The following is a 20,098-nucleotide window of genomic DNA, read 5'->3' on the forward strand; positions in this document are numbered from 1 at the left end:
TCTGCCTCGGTTTTGACAGCTCATCTCCACCCTCTCTTTTTCATGTCACTAGAGCAACACCAGTCCATTGAAAATCACTAGTGTGTGATTAAGAGTGTGGCTGTATTGCCCTCTAGTGCTGACCCTCAGAGAAGAAGTGTTAGTGTTACTACAGTTAAGGACCAATCCAGCCCTCTGGCGGATATGGGTTCCCAGGTCCACTGCTGAGAGGTAGCAGGAATTCAGCTCCAGAACCACTGTTTGGTTTGTGGGGTAAGTAGTTTTAGTGTGAGAAGTCCCAGCAGCCAGTGAAGAAACCTGAGATCTACTTAAAACAACCTTGAATCTCCTATTGCTCATACGGGGAAGTTTATTTTTTAATTTTCTCTTTTTCCTTTCAGAATGAAATAGGAGGTAGATAAAGGCTTTTCAAATATTTCCTTTTTTTTTTTTTTGCCCTTTTTTTTTTTTTTAACAGAGAATGTTGACTTCTGAACCGCCCTTCAGCTTGCAAATGGGGGCCATAGAGGTAATTTGCCTGTTTCCTTTAGCCAGGATGCAATTTCTCATCCACGGGAGGATCGTCCTTCAGTACTCCTGCACCCCAGTCCCTAAAACTGGCAGGGCCCACAGGGTAAGAAAACACAATTGGACAGGGGAGTCCAAGGATCATATCCTTTTTCTCTCTGATTCAGCATAGGAACTTTCACTGCCTCCATCCCTGCTGAACGTCCTAAATATTGGACTATTGGCTATCTTAAGAGTAAGGCTGAAGCTGTGGAGTTATCTCTCGTTTCGACCACAAGTTCCCTTTTCCCTTTCTTTATCCCTTTGTTTCTCTTCCTTCCTGCATCAGATCTTACATTTTTTCCCTCTTGAAGCCCTAAATTATTTATATTCAATTATCTAAGGAGAACCGTGGTCTGTGTTAAGATATAGCATAGTCTCACTTTAAAGGCACAGGATGTGTCCTTAAGAAAGAAACCGACTACAGCCTCTTAAGAGTCACAGTATTATAGTTCAAAATCTATCACTATTCAACACAAACATTGCATAACAGAACATGGTGTCTCTAGAGTGAGGCACAAAACATCTTAATTTGGCTGAGGCATGGCAAGAGGTCCTTTGGCCAAACGCAAGCCAGCGGGCAGAACAAGTAGTAGCTCGCTGTCTCAGGATTGTGCTGACTGCATTAGCTGGCCCTTCTCACCTGGGACAGTCCCAGCAGATAAATCTCAGGCCAGCATTTCATGGCCCTTTTCATCCGGCAAGCCTGTTCTTTTGGCCTGAGATGTACAGAAGATAGGCAGAGCTGAGCACCTGAGTTTTTCTCGTGTCTGAAGAGCCACAAAACTGATGGGTCTATTCTCATCACAGCACGAGGGACTACTCGTGCCCTGTCTTTCATCATCGCCAATAGGAGTTAGCCACAGGGGCCTTCACTCTTTTAAGGTGAGGATGTATTCATATAAATGGGATGTCCTGTCTATGTTAAGAGGCACGTGTCCTTGTGTCACAGTTCCCCACTTCTTTGAAACGCATCCTTCAAACGACAGCAGCTCCCGTTCCTTAGAGCTGCAGAACCACCTCCTAGGGAGCATTTTAAGATGTAATGTTTCCCATAAGCCTCTCTCCTCCCCATCCTTAAGTCTAGTGCGTAAAAGTTTTCATTTGCATAATTATAATGTTATCAGGGCAGGCGCAATCAAATTTAATGAAGGGGCTTCACAGCTGAGTGACCATTAACATGTCATACTGCACAAGAGTACACACAGCTCTGGTTGGCCTTTCTCCCCCTATCTGGGTAAATGTATACCTGATTAGCCAAAGGCTTGATCAGTTTTTCTCAAACATAACTAGCAATAGATGTGTCTCCATATCTGAGAATTTAGTGAGAGCTATGTCAAAGACAGTTATGTCTGAAATTCAGTCCTTGAAATCTAGGTCTCCAAATTGGTTAAGTTTAAACCAGTGTTCTCTAACATTGCTCTCCTTTTTCTCCCTTTTGGCCAGAACAAAACTTGAGGGAAAGATAATCTATTAAAAATGAAAGGTTATAGCAAAAACAAAACAAAAATATCCTGTAAGAAAAACATACGAAAGCAAAGCTTTCCAAAGCAAACAAAATCTTTCCTGAAAAAATCTGTTTTTTTTCCAAATCCCAATTTTTCATCCAGAAATAGTACTATCAAACAATTTCTAACAGCCTTACCAATCTTTTTTTTTTTTTTTAATGGCAGCCTTTCACTTTATGTGATTATCACTTGTCTTTGAAGTGACTTCACTGTAGACTCACAGCATAAACACCATGCACACTACATCGCAACACAGCTATTCCCTGCAACAGAAGCCTCTTCAGAAGCTTGGCTGTGTGACATAAGGCACAAGAAATGTAGGGAAAAGCTACTTTCTAATGTTATCTGGAAGGCTATCAGGGGAAAAGTTCTTAAAGAAAAGAAGTTGCCAGAAAACTTCTGCACAGGACACGCTAACTTACTGAACAAGTTAATAAAGCGTGGAATAGTATTTTAGCAGTTTTCTTATTATTAGCAAGGGACCATACCCCACATGAAACGTGACTCAGCCAGCTGCAAATTTACCCCTCTTAGTCCTCTGAGGTTTCTCTCTTTGATGCTCAACTTATTCAAGATACTTCCCACCGCCTGCCTCCAATTTTGCTTTTGTGGTAAGTTGTTTAGACGTGATTTAAAAACACATTGTGGGCTATGGAGTGAGATAAGATGTAAATCAAGCTCATCCAGTCATTCAATCCAAAAATAATATGATGGCATGGCGGGATATTAGAACCTCTGTAGGATCCCAAGTGAGAAGTCTTGAAACAAAATCAAAGTTATTGTTGTTGTTATTATTACACTACGCTGAAGAGCGGAGGATCCTTCCCTATCTGCAATGGGCATCTTGTGTCAGGTTTCCCACACTTTGGAAACCAAAGTAAACCCTTTGATTGGAAAAAATAATACACTGTGGCATATGTGGTGTGGCCTACTGCTGCCTTGTTATACTGAATCCACGTTAACATGAATGATGGGCAGGTTGACTCGGATTAGGTGAAATTCAAAGAAAACTAAAGCTGCAGATAAAATTCTTTTGGAACTTGCTTAGTTTAAATTCCCCCCAAAAATGTGAGGTTCCGTAATTATTTGTTTAAATATATACATATATATATATATATGTATATCTACAGGGTATAAATTTGGAGTTTATAATAATAATCTGTTAGAAAAACAAGATGAAAGGAAGGTTAAATCCCCACCAGTGAGCAGCACCACAGTTAAACTCTTCACCAGCACTAAGAATCATTTATGGATATACATGATTTAAATGGTCCACAATAAATGACCCATGCTATATATCATATCTCCTAGGATATAAATTACCCAGTACCCATGGCCCAGAAAGTGGTAGGGCCTGGAAATTCTTTCCTTTTCACTGGTACCACTTGGTGTTTCTGTGCTGGCAAAGTCATGACATGCTGGTAGACTTTCCTGTGAAACTGAATAAATCAATAAACCTCTGCTCTGCTTGGTACAGAAGATAGATAAAAAATGTATCATATGACGAAAGGATAATATAAGGAAACGTGATGTCAGAATTCAGTAGTTTGCCCTCTTTCTCCTAATTCACTAATGTTCTGATATTTCAATATGGAGGTGGGAGCATGTTTACAAATCCTGTACCCGACCTGCCAACTACTTACCTTAATATCATAAGATTTAGATAATTGTAAAGCTTGAATGAGGCCAGAAGTCGATCCTGTCCTTAGGTTCTGGAAGCAATATGACCATTCTGATCCTTAAAAAATCCCATGACAACCAGGCGTGTGGTTGGTAGTTATTCTCCAGCACAAACTAGCTTAATCTTTTTATAAAAGTTCATTGCATCAAAGAAAGAGAGTGTTTACATGGTCTTCATTCCATAATTTCTTGTATCTTTAGAAATGCTGGCCCTTGAGCACCTTGAGAAGAAGGAAGAAGCGCTGAAACCGGTTTGCTGTTGTATGGCAATCTAATGTAGAGCGTGGAAGAGCGAACATGTCTGTGGCTGAGGACATACCATGTGGCACCCTGCAACTTTCCATAGTTGCTGGAGTTTTTGCAAGTTTTGGAGCACAGGTATGGCATGTGCTGACACGGTGCCAGAAGACAAGGAATGCAACCGATACCAAGTAATCAGTCACCTGGATGGAAGAGAATTCCCTCACCTGCAGAAAACAGTAAAACCAGTGAATTGTGGATCTTACTAACAACAGCTATAGAACTGGGGAGGAATCCAGCTGCATTCCTAACCTTCATGTTAAACTGGAAATTTGCGGATGTCTGTTCTTAACTAAAGGAAACTGCACGATGGCAAAGTACTTGATTATGCTGGAAATCACTTAACCTTTGTCCTGCTCTGTCCAGATGAGACTAACTTCTGTTGCCTGTAGTCATACTAAAGAGAAGGTCACCTGTTCTGGCTGAGAGCAGAAACTAAACAGTCCTAACCAAAGTGTTTTGTTATTTGGTGACTCAAGCCCTAAATGGTGAATAACAGAGGTTGAATGTGATTCAACCCAAACAAAAGTTGAACTCTTTCCCAATGCTGCATTATTGTCAGACATTCCTGAATAAGTGGTACAACCTTATGCAAAATCCAAACAAACCTAGCATGTGAAAATGGCATTTAAGCCTGAACAAAGTGTTAAAATAAACGTATTAGGCAGCAAGGATATGTTTTGTAAACACGTCAGGATTTGTGAACAGATTGTCATATTACGTTAAAACCATTTAAAACCCCATTTGTGACTGCAGCCATTTCATAACATCTTTTTCTAAGTGGGTAAAGAGACATATGTGTTTAGTCTATTAAAGGAGACGGCAGGCACACGCGGGGCGTGCTAGCCCACGTTACTAGTGCTAGTCCCCGGTTACACCAGCGCATGAGCTAGCTGTGTCCCACGCCACCCCGCCAGCGCTGCCCTCACCACTGAGCTGACATTGGTAGCCCCTTCCTGCCCGTAACCTTGCTGAGTGGAGCTGATCTTCTCCACTTGTATTTATTAACAGATTCGGGAACCAGCAGGTCTTCATGGGAAAATAGCACCCTGGGAATCAAAGAATGATGACCGGAAATCTGCTTCAGCTGTGCACTTGGGCCCACTGTCTTTGCCCGCGTCTGCTCAGCAAAGTGGAAATGTGCGTGGTCAGTTAACATGGTCAGTTGTCACTGAAGACAGTAGGATTTTAGTATGCTCAGGTACATGCTGTTGAATTAGGGTCAAAGACAAGAGACCCTTCCAAACGCACACAGTTTCTCTCTTCTAAACCCTTTTTTGATTTTGTCCACTCTTTCCACCAGGCCCAGATCCTTTGAAGTCAGTTCTCTGGGCTGCCTCTGTAATAAGTGAAGAGCAAGTGGCATCTCCAGAGACCTTAGACTGTTGTCTTTGAAGGAGTGGCTCTCTCTGCGTTGACTATCCAGGGGCCAAAACCTGAAGCTTAGACAAGACTCTGCCTTTTGGTTAACTACAATTAGACGAAAGGAATTGCAATTGCATTTGTTTAACTGAACAAAAATATGTATACTTTATACCCTAGATCTGATATTTAAAAATCCTGCTACAGAGCAAGATCCTCAAGTAGCACAAATTGGTGTAGTATCACTGACTTCTAGGAGGTTTGGTTTTGGTAGTCCTTCCCCCATTGGCAATGACTGAGGATTTGGCCCATGATTTTATTACTGAAAACGAACAATAGAATTAATATTTAAAGATTCCTGCGGTTCACTCATGGAGAGATTGCTTATGTCAAGTTACCGCTCATCCCATGACAGTACTGTTAATTTTATGCACTCTCTCAGGAAGCTGGCTTAAAAAAAAAAAGTAAAAAAAAAGAGATTGTGGAATCAATAAGAGTGCTGTTGATATTTTATGTATTTGCACTTTTTAGATATTTTTATTTTTTTTTTATGAAATGCAGGGGGAAAAAAAAGAAAAAGCTAAGAAGGAGCTGCAATAATTATAGTCCAGGAGCTGAAGATATGCAAAAAATAAGGATCACCTTAGTTCTCAACTAAAATTGCAAAGGCTGGTCTGTATTGCCACTCAGAGCTTGGCAACACTGGTCACTTAGAAACGGGCCCAGTAGCAGCTCTGGCTAATAACTAGGTACTGCTAACGTCAAACTGTTGTTGCCTGAGTTATCAGTGTCGCTGTAAGATACACGCTAATTATTTTACTCTCTTCCCAGCCTGGTGTTTCCAAGTCTGCTCGCCGGCCCCAGCCATTGACTTTGCACAACAGAATTTCAGTCTAGCTGAAGTCAATTAATTTAAATTTGGCTCCAGCTCCAGTTTGTCTCTCACTAAGCCGTTCCTTCCTCTGCTTCAGCAAAGCCCCATTACTTCACGGGATGGACCAACGTCCCCACGGGACAGCGCTCCAGCGTGGCCACAGGTGTTAACCCCTCCCCAACCCCCAGGTTACTTCTGGGATGATCTGCGAAGAGAGACTATGTCCAGATGAGGTAATGCTGAATTTCCCTCGGATGCAGTAATGCTGGGAAAATGTACACAAAGCTTGTTTTTTTGTTCACAGCCCTTCCAGGAGACACAGAGATTGCAAAGAAGCCGTGACGATTTACAACTGGGAGGAATCTGCCTTAAAGGACCTATTTTGTGTATTGAGTAAAGCTCCTGCATCCTGCTGTGGCACTGCAGAGGGACCCCGAAGTGGAGATGCATCTTTGCACCCGCTGAAGTCTCTTTCGGTGCAACTAGGCTGCTGAATTAAGGAGAGTCAGGCCCCAAGTGTCTGCTAATCCGTAGGCAGAAAATAAAAGCCCTTCAGCCTGTAACTCCCACTCCAGCGCCATCCTGTTCCGAAACTGCCACTGCTTTAAATTCACTGCCTGTGCTTTCGGAGGAGATCTCTCTGAAACTCAGAAGCTCCTGTTTGGAATATTAACTCCAAATAACCTTCCAAGATAAGCTTTGTGAAGTGAAGTGGAAAAATTTCCTTTGACTCTGCCTTGACGATGCAGCACAATGTGCCCTTACGGTAAAGTTCTCCCGTTCACGTATGCTGCAGATACGTCTAACGAAATGTCTTTCAACTCCTTAGACACTTTCTATACACATCCTAGTTAAACCACCCTGCCTCGCCATAGCAGACACATCCGTTGGCACAATAGGACAATCCAAATGAGGTGATGTTGTATTTCTCAGCTGCCATCGTCAGGATGGATATACAATGAGATACAGGCAAGAACTCAATTAAAATTGCCATTTTAATTCAGATGATTTAAGAATTTCCTTCCACTCCTAAAGATGGATAAAGAGGTTTCCTATCTTTACATTTCAACCCACTGGCTGATAAATGCCAGGCACTTCTTGTCTGCAGATACAGCCAGCTCCAGAAGCTGCCATGCCATCAGAAATGACTTGAGAGAGACAGCCAGGGATTCAAGCTGCTTCTTAGCACCACTAAATAGGTTGATGCCTATAATTCCTAAAACCATAACAGCTCACTAGTAATTTCTGTCATTTCAACAATATAGTTTTAGAAGAGATTTAAAAATGTATCACCACTATTTCATCAAATGCCACATTTCACCTTCTGTAGCCACTATTTTGTATCCTTCTTTGCTATTAAATTGACTTCAGTTCTTCAAATGACACATCTGTTTAAGCCTTATCTGTTCAAAGAAAGCTAATAAGCATAGCTAGGTTTAAAAGGATTAACTTGGATGGGAATTCTAAAAGTTTTCAAACATTCTTGATAGTATTTGCTATTAAAAAGGGGGGGAAATGAAAAAAATGCATTTACCTTCTTAAAAACTCTTTCAAACTTATGATTATATCAGGTTATTTCCTTCAGAGGTCAAATGGATGAGGATGACAGTTTTGTGGTTAGAGCAGCTCCTGATACCTATCTAACATCTTCTGGAGCATTTTTAAGATCAGCACTCAAAAAGAGGGAAACTTGCGTTCTTATCTGGAGTAGTAGAATTCAGAATAATATCCATATAGATGTGAACACTCTCCTCAGTTATATATAGATATATCTGTAGTGCTCTAAAAACATACGGATAAAAATACTGTTATATAAAATGGTGTTTAACTCTTTTCACAGAGGAAACAAAAAACCCAAAACAGTTGTTTTCCTATTTGCGGTCTACAAACCTATGCTATGTTCCATAGCATACACCTTGCTGCACCTCCGGTGGGTCACATTATCTTCAGTGAGCACAACATGTGAGGGCCAAACAGTGGGAGGTAGTCTGAAATACATTCAGAATGATTTTAGACACAGAAGAAAAATTCACGTCAATGACAGCTAAGCAGCGTGAACTTGGGAAGCTCAGCTCTATCAAAATCAGTGCTTCCCTTTCAAATGAGTTCAGCAATTGTGATGTGAGATTAGGAGGTTCATTTGCACTTAAACAGATACCCAAATGCATGCATGCATAGAGAAACGAAGGAGGAATAAGGTGGTACCCTGCATAGTAGAAACCTGTATTAAATTTACAATCAGCGAGGGTAAGGCTGCAAAATTTGGATCCAAGATGAGGTACTTCGCAAGACTGATTGTGCACCAGAGATGGTAGGGAATTGTCTCAGATCCAGTAATTGCAAACTGCAACGTATTAAACTAATTAAGCAACTGTTGACGTTTGAGAAATAGTGAATATTGCTAAATTTACTTGTCTGCCACCAGCAACAGTTCAGTACAAGAATAAAAAAAATCTTTTTTTAAATGAAAATTGAAAGCAAAACCTATAGCCACCTTTTCTACAGAAGAGACTGATGACCAGCTCTGACTCTCTCTAGCTTTTACCAAATTAACACATCAGTGCCTTATGCATAACCTGGGGACTTGAATTCACAGCTTGACAAACCATAAACAAGAAATCAACGTACAAATTTCATATTTTTCAATAAATGCCTCAAAGGCATTCAGTACAGTCAACTGGAGCCTGTGAATCACCCAAGTGATGCAGCAGATATGTTTGCAGCACCAGAATATCCCAAATACTGTGATACTACAGATTTTCTTAGCATACAGAGATAGGCCAGGAGGTAATGTGCAGAACTAAATATAGACAAAATACAGCTTTTGGTTTGGGTTAAGGATCAGCCTAAAGACAACTTAGAAAACTCTTCAGGTTTTTGCTGCAGTAAATCGGATGGAAAGAGAATCCAGAAGAGAAACTTTAATCAGTTTTGGATCTGAACCAAAAATCAAACTTTTCAGGCTGGCTCAGCCCCAAAGATTCACGTCAGTCTCTACTTTCATCAGAAATTCGGAGTGGGAGTCTGAGATTCTGCTTCTGGTCCTTATTCATTTGTATGCACTAGGGAGAGATATGAATCCACTGAACATCTAATCAGAAATCTCTTCAGGAATCTTTTTTACTTTCCTTCCTGATTCCTTCTCTTTTAACCCTCGGAAAGATCCAGATGTCAGCAGTGTCAACCAACTATTGACTTTAGTAGATTTTTCCTAGTTGGTACTAGGCTAAAAGATCAATCTTTTATTTGATAAATGCTAAATATTATTTTCAAACAAAGATCACTTAAAAAGTGCAGCCATTCTATGTATACTGTGAGGCTGCACGGAAACTATACAATTGGCCCTACCTACAAAAATCTGGATGCGGTTAAACCCGGGTTGAAATTCTAAGCCATTTCCTTTCAAAATTCAGCATTGTTCTGCTCCTAAGATATTGCCTCACTTTAATTACGAGTGGAAACTGATCATTCCACCCAGTTAATCTAGTTTGTCTTTGAAAGTATAATAAAGTACTATCTAATAATAAACTCTGTGCTTATCATCTGACCAAGCTTCTAGCTAAAGTATTATTTACTGATCTAATGATCTGGCTTTGCTTTAAACAATAACATCTAAACACTGATTTCTTCACTTGATCTCCTACACATTTGATTTTATGTAGGTCATTAAAGATGTCAATAAGGATGAGCTTTAACGTATTTAAATAAAATGAAGTTTAAGAAGCACGTGGGAGAATAAGAATTTAGCCCTGCAGTTGAAGCATGTTGGCTAATACTTTCAGTCAGTACGATGCATTATAGTTGCCTGTCCATGAGGTAGGTGTCTTATTCAGATGCAGTCACTCCTAGCACGTGTCATAGGATTGGGCCGAACACGAGAGACAAGAAGAGTACCTGGCTGACCGTTCCCCAAACTTAATGTAATGAATAAGTTTATTGGTTGAAAGAAGTGACTATGTAGAAGCATTATCTGAACAGTTATATCGAAAGGACGTGAAGTAAAATCCAAAGTGGCTCTTTTTTTCACTGTGATAAGTTAATATAGCAAAAATGCATTCCCCGGATTTTATACACAGTTTTCGCATACCAGTGAAAACTTCCAGAGTATTTATCCAGACCATGGTGTGTTCCCTCATGTATTATTCCAGGTCTTAAACATGACCACTTGCCTACCCGATATATGGTAGAATCCAATGACCGAGGAAATCATCCATCACACCGAGATCTGTCGATGCAACAGGAATCGTTGCATTCAGGATCACGAAATTCTTGGTTCTGCCAGTCAGCTTCTGCCCCTGGTTACAGTCAGTGATCCTGTACTACCTATACGGTGGATTGCCCCCGCTGACCGTCTAAGCCTGAGCAGCCACACCACCTTTGCTCCAAGGGAATGAATCCTGGTCATGTTGAAGTCTCTTGTAAAATTCCATTATCTTCGCTAAACAATTTAACTAAAGATACCCATAAAATTGTGCTGACATTTCAGCATGTCACTGATTGACTAATTGCAATTATTCCTCTTTTGTGCACATTCTTCTGTGCTGTAAAAGCTGAACTATTACAAATAAAATGACTTGGCAAAACACCAGCAGAGCTGAGAAACTGTGTGAAAGCCCTAGAAGTCCTAGTAGTCATGCTGTCCTGAGAGCCTCTGTCTCTCAGAATGGGAGATGTGAGATGAGGTAGGATCTGGACTTTTTGCAAATTCCCAGAGGCTTCATGGTTAGAAAAATATCAGGCTATCCCACCTCTATTTCCTGCTGTCTAGTCTCATTTCACTAAAGGATGAGGATATTACTCAAGAATAGTTTATATGGCTGCAGAAAGGGAAACATAGCAGAGGAGCAGAAGCCAGGCTGGGATCTGGGTAGCCTTGGTGTCAGAAACTTGCAACCACATATGATATTCTTGCAGAACCTCATGTAGAGGACGTATCAAATCCAGAATTTAGTTCAAAACACATGAGGAAAATTGGAAGCTGGTGGAGGTTTGGTTCCATAGGCTACATCTCTCAATGATAATCAAGACATTATAATAAATTCGAGTGAATTTGTCGCTCTAAGCGTTTGCAATAGACAAGCAAGAAAAACGCAAGGCTTGAGTAACAGCCTCAGCGTTACCCATGTTGAGGCAGAATTTGGCCTTGTGTACAAAGCAGATGTATCCTCCATTCCCAGCAAGGTTGTTTTTTCTATAAGATTCTCACTGAAAACATCACTAAAGGAACATTTTGGGTGTCCTTGGAGCAACATATTTAAAAAAAAAAAGAAAAAGAAAAGTTCTCTATGTCTTGAGGGTCACCCAGAATCTGTTCCCACAGTTCTATTTAGCTAATGAAGTCATACAAACCGTGCACAAACTGGCACTGGTGACCCCTGTGTCGCTGGATGCCAAACTTTAAAGGTAACACGATAACGGTTTTGGATGTAGAAACAAAGAAAGTCTATGTGCAACCACATAAGCAGGAGAATGACAAACAAAGATGCTATAGAATGGAAATAGATAATTTCAGGCACGGAGAATGTAAAGTAATCGCTGCTGCCAGTTCCACTGCTCATTGCCATGCTGGCTTGGCTTTCTGTTCCCCTTCTCTGCTTTTCCACCTTTTATACCCAATAAAGAGATTTGTTTCGTAACATGGAGCAAAACCACATAAACAGAGTTACTAATTCCCTCCAATTTTCAAATACAATCAAACACACAAGTATCCTACTCAGGGCTGTGAGACATACTGTCCTCCTGTGTTAGAAGCTTCGACATAAGATACTCCAGGAATGCCTCATTAAACATTTATCTTTCCTCCCTATTAATGTCCTCAAACAAATCCACGTTTCTTCCTTCTCTTTTCATTTTCTTTCTCTTTTTCTTTTTCTTTTTTCTTTCTTCTTCTTTCTTTTTCCTTTTCTTTCTTTCTTTTTCTCTCTCCTTCCTTCCTCCCTCCTTCCTTCCTTCCCTTTTTTCTTTTCCTCTCTCCCTCGCCTTCTCTTTCTTGATGGAACATTGAAATTAAGAATACAATATAATTAAAATCAACAGCTTTAATGTTTTTATAGGCAACCTGTTTTTCAGTTTAAGAATGGGTAAAACCTTCTGCTGCAAAAACTATGGTGAAATACATTTCCAGTGTAAAGGAGAAGATCAAATTCCTTGAATTCGGAATAATTAAAGAGTAATTAGTCTTTTCAAGTAGGTCAGAAGGCTTTAAAGACATAAAGTTCATCACTGGTCTCCTGCGTTCACAGGTACAGCAGTACAATTAGCAGATGTCCAAACACTGCAGAACCCCTACATGTGATAAAGATATAAATTATTTCTGATTTAGCATAAACATTTTGCAGAACAACAAAAGGTAAAGGGAATAAAAATGTTCATCTTTTTTTTTTTTGAAGTTGCAATAGCTCAAGCGTGCTTTATAATAATATACATTTTCCATGAAAGCTGTACTTCTACATCTGTATCTTTTATTCTTTAATGTGCTTATTGTTAAAGCATTCATCTGTAGTAAGGGATTGCTGTTGTCCCCATTTTACAGCTAGAGACCTGAGACATGAACATACTAAGGCAGCTGCCTCTACAGCCCTGAAGAACACACGCATGCCTCATGCTCTCGCCCTGAGGCCAACTGGCTCAGCCTGACTCATGTCCACATGCCTCAACTCTCTCTCCCTCCCAGAAAAAAAAGACAGGCATCCAAACTGCCTATTGGGAACAGCACTTGGCTTGCATTATCCTCCAAATTATGTCTGAGCATTATCTGCGGGAGTTTTAGCCGGCACAGCCCAGCACCAAGCCACGAAGCGTGCTAGCTGCTAGACAGGACAGACCGTTGGCAACCAGCGCTCCAGCCCATCCCGGCCCCGGTTTGTCCAGTGGGGAGGCTTAGCTGCAAGGACTCTGTGAGATAGCAGTATACTGAGATTTGAGACCCAAGCAACTATTCCAAATACTGAATAGTCCTTCAGCCCCTTTTCCCTCATCATTTTCATGCAAGCAGGAGCCAACCTTTGCAGAGGTGCTAAGCCCATGTGCGCCGTGTCTATGAAGGCAAAGCACCGTTTGAGCCTTGGCTGCATGTGAGCCAGCTTTAACATGGAAGTTTGCAGGGATGTGTCCTCGTGGTTTGCACTCGAGGGAACAAATTTCACCAAGAGGCCCACGTAAACAGAGGATAACGCAAATTCGTACAGCTCTATGCAGTTTCCAGACCAGAGCTGGCTTCCGCCTGGCCAAATCTGAGCAAAAGGAGACAATATTGTCTCTGCCTATATTCTTCGATAAAAGTTGGACTCTCTATTGCAATTCTGAGGTGTGTTCTTAGCATGACTCAGCTTATTGTTTCTCCCTACTTTGAGTGTATCATTTTGAGTGAAAACTAGAGTTTTAGCAATTTTTATCAACTGCCTAACTCTTGAGCAAGTGTATTAATATAAAAAATGTTAAAATGAATCTGCATTGCTATAAATAAAGAGTTATTTTCATGAGACACATGAGTAATGTTTCACTCAAAATCTACAATCTGAAAGGACACATTTTGTCTTAATAAGATATGTGGTGGGTTTCCTGTATGTGACATCGAAAATAGTGAATGTTTCCCAGCGGACCATTTAGCTACAATAAATCCAGACTTGTTCCTTATAAAGAAACATTGTCAGAAACAAATTGTTTAACAGTTGTTTTAAGGTCATGCTTTCTAAACCCACTTGCTTCCCACAGTATTTACTGCACCGTTGTTTAATATAGTTAAAATGTGATTGATTGTACATGTGTGTGGGGGCGTGTATGTGATTATTTTCATTAAACAAAATAGTTCTATTGCCATCTTATCAGAAATTGCAGAAAGAACTGAATGAAAATGAACTGAATTAATAATAAATTGAATGAGGATTGTGCAACCCCATGGCTGCTACTAAAGGCAAGACAAACTTGAACTGGAGTGGTCCTCAAAACTGCTTGTTTGGGGATGCACTTGGGCTCAGCCCCCTCCCGTCTCTATTTTGGGCAGGACAGTAGATTTAGAAATCCCCTGCACCCATACCTGTGTGGATATAGTGCTGAGTGGAGATAATTCCCCCCTGTCAATACAGAACCAGTAATTTGGACTGAAATCTCCCAGAAAGTGCCAGCAATGGAGTTGTACCACAGAATGCCAACCATTGCTCCAGGTTTTGGTCAAAGTAAAAACTGAAAATTTTTATTACCGTAGCAAAATAAATGTACATGCTGGACATTTCTGGCTTTGGTTACATCTCTTGCTCAAATTCTTTTTTTTCCTGGTATTTCCCAGCTTTACGCACGTATAGGCTTAAAATTGCCCCGTGCCTTACCCCATTAAAAATCTTCCCAATCTGAAGGAGTTATTTGGTTTCCTGCATTTAAATAAATCTTTTTTTTCAAAGGATTTTATGACCGTGCACGGGACAAAAGCACCAAATATTTACATACATAATAAAGTGGAACAAATTTACCATACAAATGCAGCTATCCGACTCCAGAGTATCAGTATTTTTACTGCCGTTATAAAATCTTAAGTACTAAACAGCCTAAATACCCATTTCATGGGGTAAAGGGAATTAATCTCTCTCTTTGGTTACAAATATGGGCTAAAATCACGTAAACTGGGTCACACCTAGGTTTAAACTAGTCATGCATTTGGATTATTTGAGACAGCTGCTCAACACCTTTGTACAGCAGATAGTTCAGAAAAGTGCTTTATTCTGAGTATCCAGGGTTGAAATTCCTGGCAGTGATTCCTGAGCGCACGCGGAGCATCTCTGCACGTCTCTGTGCGCTGGATTGGAGAACCCGTGGCTCTCCCACCCCGAGCCTCTAATCTCTTTCTCTGTGATGGAGCTCGCTAGCCGTTCCCAGGCACATAAGGAGTATTCAGGTGAGACGAGCAACAAGTCCAGACCTCTTCTGTCCCACTAAATTAACTTGGTTTTATTGTTGCCTCATTCTGCACACTCCCAGGCCAGCTCCCACATGTCCTTTTAATATCCACCGTTGCATCCCGTCTGACGTGCAGATGCTTTCTAACTCACGGACTGTCTCTTCTCACTTGTTTATGCTCTATCCTATCTAATGGGGCCCTGATTCTCCACTGTAATTCCTAGGAGCTTCTTTATTAAAATAATAAATAATAAAGCACATCAAGATTTTGCAGGATTAACCTATTAGTCCTCAGTGGGTGGAAAGGACATCCAGCCCTTCACAGTCTGGCTTTATTAGAGTTTCTGTTTCTTTTGCAACTACAGGTCACCTACCAGAAATGAATCTACTGCCATCTACCACAACTCAGATTAATTCTACTCACCACGTTTCAAGCCAAATAGCAAGTTAAAATAATGCCATATTCGCTTGCGTAACAGCCTTGCACACACAATGGTCTTGCTGTATAACCGCACCCTCTGACTAGTCATGAGCAACACCTTTATAGGGAAATAATGCCCATGCTAACCGTTTTTAAAGGGAAAAATCTGGGAAAACGTAAGCCATCCTTCTGTAAGCAAATATGGTAATCATAAATATCACATGTTAACAGAAAATAAATATGTGACTGGCTGGCACCTTCACTGATTAAAATCCCAGAGTAAGAAGCAGATTGGTCTTTTTTTTTTTTTTATTATTAGCTGTCAGGGGATAGAGTTCCCACTGTGGTATATGTATATATATATATATATATGCACATATATATATATATATGCAAAGCGAGACACTATTACCTCCCCGCCCAAGAGCTCACAATCTTTGGACACAGAGATATCGCCTGGTCACGCAGTCAATCTGTGTCAAAGCTCTCAGCTCGTTAGACCACACATCTCCTTCTCCCATATAAAATCTGCAGTAATGTCTCTATTATCCAAAATGGACTTTTGCCATAAAACAAACCCAGTGCATGAAGTAAGCCTATGTGAAGAGAGCAGCTTGGCACGTGACCTCCAAAGACGGTGACGCCAGCTGTGACTATAAGCTATTTCTTTCTGCTCAACAGCTCACTAATAATTCAGACAATTCTTATTCTCCCTAAATTATTTTTGTGAGCTGAACTGGGAGAGCACTTGCGAGAGGAGAGCACTTTGCTAGTGTTTTCAACGCGCTCTGAATGTGACTGGCAGCATGTTCTGGCAACTCTCCATTTGGACGGCACAAGGGTGTCACTTCTAATAGTAAAGGATGTACAAATGTTTCATGAGCTTTAAAGAATCGCTTTACTGCAGACTTCAGGGCCCTCTTATTTCCTGGAAGTGTTAACGAGTAGGATGGAAAAAATAGGCTTTATAAAAGGGAACTTCTAATGCTGGATAATCTAGTCGCCACGATGCTTTTTTTAAGAGGGCATAGGAGTATAATTTGCCTAGAAATACCTTGGTGCTTGGTTAAACCCCAGACTGCTTTCTAATCACATCTGAACAGTCTGGTGACAACAGATCAACAGGTGATTGGAGACTGCTCGCTCGCTCTCTTTCTTCACCTGGTTTTGACTAATTTATTTGACTAGCTGTTAGGCTTTTCAGCAGAAAGGGTAGTTCTCGCTACGTGATTGTACAGTACGTAGACTGCTCCGCAGCGCACACAGAAACAGAAACAGGTCAGGTCAACGGCCAGACTCTCACTGATTTAAATCGTGGCAGAAATGGACCTGGTGGCCCAAATTATGAAAAGTGATTAAAAAAAAAAGCAAAATGTATCTTTCTTCAATATTTTTATTCTCTAGACAAGTTATTTCTGTTAATTTTGCAATGGAAAAGATTAACTTGTTCTAAGTTGGCCCTAATTTGAGTGGGGAATGGGCCCAGGTCTCCAGTGGTCCTTTTCAACTTAAATGATGATATGACACTACGTTTTTAACTTTGTCCCTAAATTAGGCTCTCTGAGTCTTTCTCTGGAGACCTTCAAAACCACCCATCTACATTCCCCACCCCCCCGTCTTATTATTATGAAATGTATTTATGTGTGTATGTGCACCTGAGAAGCGCATGTTGGTGTGTGCATGTCCGTGTCTGTCCGAGGAGACAGCTGGTCGTTGTGTTCAGATAGACTAGCTCCCTCTTTAGCAAAGAAGTTTGTCCTGTCCCGTCACAACTGTTGGAGTAACTCAACTGGGTAAGGGAGAACAAGCAACATTTTGTGTTACCCAGCTCAGGACCATATTTCTGAGACACTTAAACGTTTTCTGAGAAGGGCTGATGACCAGTTCTTCGAGCACATTTAGAGCCCAGATACATTTAGAGCTCAAAATACAAACTTAGGTTCCTCCCACAAGTCGTGCACTTCCTTTTAAAACATAGGTTCAAATCTCAGGATGTTTAACTTGACTTACACATTTTCCTGATGTGACTTATGCATCAGTGCTGAACAGAAGTAGCTGCATTTTAATGACGCTACGTGTAATGTCCATGAGCAGTAATTCAGCAGCGTGTGTTTACCCGCATCCTTCAGTCTCATTGAAGCCAATGGTAAAGAAACCGATATTTAACAGCTTTGCTGAATAAGAAGGACAGAGTTTGGGCATCTCTTCAGGAACTTTTGCTCTGATGGTAACGTTATTTCTTTGTCGTCAGTACGTATTCTAATAAAGGCAGAGCAAATGAAAAATAAGCACACCTCGCCAGTATGTAAGGTGATCTAAAAGTAATGCATTTCCAAGCAAGATTTTGATGATACCCACAGTCAGATAAAACCTTGTGCTTTTGCCTGTGTTCGGACCCAAGCTCCCATTGTTAATTCAAGTTACTATTTTCTCTCCTTTTAACTAGCACTTATATCTGACAGCTGTAGAGGCTTTCAGCCATAATAAATCTCTCCCTGACTTCCCAAAGCAAACAGTGTTGAAGAGAGTGATCCCTCCAATAACATTTTGTCAGCTCAAATCACCACTGTGTTGTGAGTTACTCAGACAGTCTGTGCTGACTGTTTGCTTCCCAGATTTTTTATGGTCCTTATTTCCTACATATGCTCTGATCCTGATATGCCATCAATCCTAAATAAGTATTTTGCTGCAGTTATACTTGTTGATTGGATGAATTACTCTTTTAACTCTGGTAAATTTTAAATTTGAGCAATTCATCAGATCCAGGTGCAGGTCTTTTCCCTAAAGGCATGAGGTGGGTTACTGGATATCGTTGCAGAGAATTTAGTCATTCAGCTGGACCTGCAAAAAAGCTCCAAATTATTTTAATAAAGACTAGCTGATTAGACAGAAAATATTTTTGTTCACTGCTGACCTACTATTCCTCTGGAAGTCAAACAAAAATTCAGGTCACTGTACCCCGGCTAACATTGCAGTATGTTTAACTGTACAACACAACCGGATTTCTTCAGTATTATCTTAGGACAAATAAAAAGACGGAAGCAAGAAAGAGAAAAGAAAATCAGTCAAGACTTGGCCCTGAACACCCTAAATCAGTCTCTGGCTTGAGAAAGGTAAATCTTACTGACTGATTAAGGCAATCCTCCACCTGAAGTCCTGGGTATTGTGAATACCCTCTTAAGCATTTCCCACTCTCCTTTTATGTTATAGGGGACTTAGGCATCTCCTTCATCTCTGGGAATTTCACAGAAGGCTCCCAACTTTAGGGCATTGCATCATCAGTCATCCTAAAAGCGGGTCCGGTTTTGGATGTGGATCTCTACGTTGAGGGAGATATGAGTTCACTGTGACAAGAAACACGTACTGCAGCTGGCTCCCCAGTGCCAAGACAGAGCTGAACAAACTCTAGGAAGAAGTTGGATCTGGCATTTGCCCAGCACTGCTAGAGCTGTAATCGCTGTCGCTGGCTGCCTGAACGCTGGCACTGAAGGTAAATGTAGATCATTCCCACATGCACCAGAAGCCATCGTCCTGGCAACAGGGAAATCGAGTCACAGTGCCTTGGTAGGAATCCTGCACTGTTACTGGAGGATAAGGTGTACAGATAACAAGTACATCAGCTGAGGACACCAGGACCTCTTCAGAGGAATCAGGTTGGCTTTGGTATACCCACATACTTATACACAACTCCTTCCATTTTACCCACAATCAGATATCTAAGTCCAATAATTTTGAGACTGGCTTGGACCACCAGGAACTTTATTAGGTGCTAAGAATAGCTGGAGAGCAAGGTGCATCAGAGAGGAAAATGCTATGAAAAAGACACATTCTCTCATCGGTTGTTCATACCACCTAGTGAAGCCTTTGGCCAAAGAAACAAAGAGAAGATGAGTTGGCTATTGAATATTCATATTTATATTGTTGACTTTTCCTTGTTTTACATGCAGACGCAGTATTCCTGTGGAGTGTTTGAATGAAGGGGGAAAAAAAGGGAAAAGGGAACTCAGTATTCTGCTTCTAAGGGGATGAAGGTCCCTATGTAGATTCTCACAATTTCCTAATTGGCTTTGGAGCCTTCCCTTTCAGTATATGCCCTGCATGCAAGATCATTAAATGGCACTGCAGAGGCTTGTGGGCTCCATATATAATAAAAGAAGAAAAATTGGGCTTCTAATTTAGACACTGAACCACCTTCTGAGCCCTGTCTCTCTGTCTTGACTACATAGAGGACAGGATCAGGCCATCTTACCTACTTGCAGTTTACACATTGCAACTACTAAGTAACTGAAAAAGGCAGTCTTAATGCGAGCCATTAGGAGGAAAACACTGAAGGATTCCTACTCAGAAAGTGAATCTGTGGTACAAACTCATTCTTCCAAAAAGCTGTTATCCAAATGGTTATTTATTGTACTTGATAGATGTGTCCCACAGTTTATAAAAGAAAGCAAGGTTCCGGGATTTATGGGAGGTGATTCACTATATCCAAAGCTTTCATTTGGTGTTTTGGATGCAGTAATT

The 20,098-nt window shown here is 40.8% G+C and overlaps 1 long non-coding RNA gene across 5 annotated transcripts in view; it reads left to right on the forward strand.

Annotated features, from left to right (window-relative positions):
* LOC138065723 (uncharacterized) overlaps window positions 1–7,653 on the forward strand; it is a 43,840-nt gene extending 36,187 nt beyond the window's left edge. For 2 of the 5 annotated variants that reach the window (XR_011138821.1, XR_011138822.1), the window contains one exon: window positions 3,936–7,653. This is a non-coding gene — a long non-coding RNA (uncharacterized lncRNA). Of the gene's footprint in view, window positions 1–461; window positions 614–3,935 lie in introns of those variants that run through there. The other 3 variants (XR_011138823.1, XR_011138824.1, XR_011138825.1) reach the window with 3 other exon arrangements.
* Window positions 7,654–20,098: the final 12,445 nt, after the last annotated feature.

This window comes from Struthio camelus, chromosome 1 (genome assembly GCF_040807025.1).
Source record: "Struthio camelus isolate bStrCam1 chromosome 1, bStrCam1.hap1, whole genome shotgun sequence".
NCBI lineage: Eukaryota > Metazoa > Chordata > Aves > Struthioniformes > Struthionidae > Struthio > Struthio camelus.